General features: G+C 49.6%; 1 pseudogene; it reads right to left on the bottom strand.

The window, feature by feature from the left end:
* LOC102983195 (RNA transcription, translation and transport factor protein-like) overlaps window positions 1-1,577 on the bottom strand; it is a 34,636-nt pseudogene extending 33,059 nt beyond the window's left edge.
* Between the last annotated feature and the right edge of the window lie 1,902 nt (window positions 1,578-3,479).

Here is a 3,479-nt window from a genome sequence, read left to right as displayed (position 1 = left end):
CCGTGCCCCGGTCCGGGAAGATCCCACATGCCGCGGAGCGGCTGGGCCCGTGAGCCATGGCCGCTGGACCTGCGCGTCCGGAGCCTACGCTCCACAACGGGAGAGGCCACGACAGTGAGAGGCCCGCGTACCGAGAAAAAAAAAAAAATAAAAATAAAATAAAATAATGGGAATATATGTGTGTATATATATGTATTTATGTATGAATATATCTGTGCGTGTGTGAGAGAGAAGTACTTTTTTAAAAAATAAATTTATTTTATTTATTTATTTTTGGCTGTGTTGGGTCTTCGTTGCTGCGCGTGGGCTTCCTCTAATTGCTGCGAGCGGGGGCTACTCTTCGTTGTGGTACGCGGGCTTCTCATTGCGGAGCACGGGCTCTAGGCGCGAGGGCTTCAGTCGTTGTGGCACAGGGGCTCAGTAGTTGTGGCACACGGGCTTTGTTCTCCACGGCATGTGAGATCTTCCCCGACCAGGGCTCGAACCCGTGTCCCCTGCATTGGCAGGCGGATTCTTAACCACTGCACCACCAGGGAAACCTGAGAGAAGTACTTCTAATGAAGAACTCCCATTCTGGTATGCACAGGCAATTCTCGTTATCTGTGACAGTTACATCCTATGACGTTGCCAAGAACCAATGAATTGAATGAGACAATTCTGAACCAATGATCCTACAGGAAATACAGGGTTAAGTTCCTGCAAGCCTCTGATCACAATATTTTCATCCACTGATTAACATACAACCTTGTTTTGTGTGTTTCTGTTTAAACGCATCTTATTTAATATAAATCGTTGGCTCACTAACATCGACCCCAGCCTGTTAACTCGTGGCCTATTGAAGCTTCTGACACATGTGTGTTCTCCGTAAGCCCCCTCACGGCTTTCCTGCTTAGGACACTGGACAGCACTTCAGCACTATGCTTGGGAGCCATTTTAAACAGAGAAATCAGCAAGAAAAAGCACAAAAATGTGAAAAGCGCGACACCAAATAGCGCACAAAAAGGATCCGTGTTTATTATTATTTTTTTTCTTTTCCAGCCGCACCGAGTGCTTGTGGGATCTTAGTTCCCCAACCAGGGGTTGAACCCCGAGTCGTCGGCAGTGAGAGCACGGCGTCCTAACCACTGGACTGCCAGGGGATTCCCCAGGACCCGTGTTTACAGTATAAGAACTGACATGAGAAGGCAGAGCCACGGCAGGGAATGTGCTGCTGGGTGACTCAGGTTTTTGTCACTTTGTGCATGTCCCAGGATGATCACGAAAGTGCCTTGAGTATTGATTTGGGGATTACAGAGAAATTTTAGCGAGTAGGCATGTTCACAAATGGGGACTGACTGTATATACTTCAGCCTTCCTCCCACACCTGGGATCCCTCTCATCTTGGGTTTTTAAGGTTCCATTTGGCTTCTGCAAGCTCCCTGGTGCTCACACCAGACCACTGTCAGGCTGTGTGATCAATATCTGAGCTCAGTTTCCTCTCCCTTGCAGGGTCGAGCGTCGGTACACTGCCTAACACAGTGCCTGACATGTAGCAGGTGCTCAAAAACAGCCACTGTTACCATCACCACCATCGCCATCGTACCGTGATGGGTACTGGGGGTTCCACTGAGGTTTGGCAAAGGGCTGTTTACACCAGAACTCCAGGCTGGCATCCTTTTCATGTATTCTTTGTCCCACCTTTCCCTTCTCTGGCTGCACCTACAAAAGCAGACAACAATCTGAATATTGGAACATTGAAGCCAATAAAATTACTTCCTGACACCAGGTTGAATGGGAACTTTTCCCTTTGAAATGATGGTCCTCTTCTCTTCTCTCCCATCACCTCAGGCGTGACCCTGGGGCTCTGTTCTCTCCTTGGGATTCCCATGAGACTGCTTAGCACAGATCTCGCTACTTATGGTTAACAGTCAAAAAAAAAAGCTTCAGGCTCGGAGCCAGGATGGCAACTCACTAGGGCTGGGCTGCTGCTTATTCATCAATATTCCATGTGTTCAGCACAGATCAGTGCCTTGTGAAAGGCTATCAGCTGAAAAAATGGGGCCCAGGAGTGAATGGAGCTTCCCACTCCAAACCTCCCCCAGTACCAAGTAGAAGGCAAAGAACATGTGTCAGCAGTGTGTGCTCAAGAAGCAGTATCTCACTTACTGATATTTTCAGCTTAGTCTAGTGTATCTAAACTTCCTAAATGGCCCTAGACAAATTTTTTCACTCTAACGAAACTGTGATTTCATTAGAAATTTCACCCTAATGCAACCTGGGAGAATAATGTAAATTTCCGTTTTTAATTTTAAGAAACTTCTAATACTGGAGAGAATAGTCAGAAAAACGAAGGGAGCAATGGGCAGAGTTAGCACTCAAAATACATTTGTGGAGGGATAGGAAAAGGGAGGAGGCTAAATGCCTGACAACTGGATGACCAGACAAACTAGCAAAGGAACCAATGCATGAATGAAATGGAACCACTGCATCTCCCCCACACCTGACCACGGCTGGAAAGAGAGAGTGGTGAAGTGAGCTGGCCAATATAGAACAGGCATTAGCACAGCAGGTATACTTGCTATGTGACTGGCTCTGTGCTGTGCCTTTTGAATGTATTAACTAACTGAAACCTCAAGCCAATTCTAGGAGATAAGTATTACTGTCCCCATCTTACAGATGAGCAAACTGAGGCCCCTAAGAAGCAAAGCAACTTGCCTAACCTCACAGGCTGGTTAGCAGGGCAAGTGGACTTGAACCCACACGGCTGGCTCCAGAAGCTGCCCTCCCAGCCACTACAAGACACTGTCCCTCTGGGCTGTGATGGCTCTGGTCCCTCAGAGACACTCCCAGGAGGCCAACACCCTACCTGGTGGTGCGAGAGAGGGGTTGTGCCCTGCCCAGGATGGTGCCTAGATCCTGCTGCCCAAATCACTGGGTCCGGACTCCTTTGCTGCCTCTTTCCCATTTCTCCACAGTCTGGTTCCAACAGAACTTTTTGCATCTTATCTCCTTCTTCTTCTTTTCCTGCACCGAATGCTGCGTTGCAGCCCGGCTGCTCCCTGGTCACACCCATGCGTTCCTGTCTCTATGCCTATCCTACTGCTGCTGGCCCAGAATGCGTTCTATTGCAATCTTCCCCACGCCTCCAAGCCAAGCTTCCATGCTACCTAGCCCCTGAAGCCCTCCCTGGTTGTCCCTGCTGGAATGCATCACACCGTGCCTGCCTTTAGGTGTCAGTAGCTAACTCTTATCATACCCACCCCCCCTGCCCACCCCCCCTGCCCCCGGCCCCCTCACCACCCCCCGCCCTGGTCCTCTCCCACCGCCCCGCCCACCATTCCCACCCTAAGAAAGTCTCATTGACCAACAGCCTGCGCTGCACCTTCACACCCCTCCGCACCCCAGACCTTAAGATGCTGGAGAGCAGGGAGTTTAGTCCGCCTCATGCCCTTGTCCCCACAACCTGGAACTGCAACTGACATAGCAAATGAACATACTTC

Source organism: Physeter macrocephalus, chromosome 3 (assembly GCF_002837175.3).
Source record: "Physeter macrocephalus isolate SW-GA chromosome 3, ASM283717v5, whole genome shotgun sequence".
NCBI lineage: Eukaryota > Metazoa > Chordata > Mammalia > Artiodactyla > Physeteridae > Physeter > Physeter macrocephalus.
The sequence above is the reverse complement of the archived record's forward strand: the minus strand, read 5'-3'. Positions and strand labels throughout refer to the sequence as shown.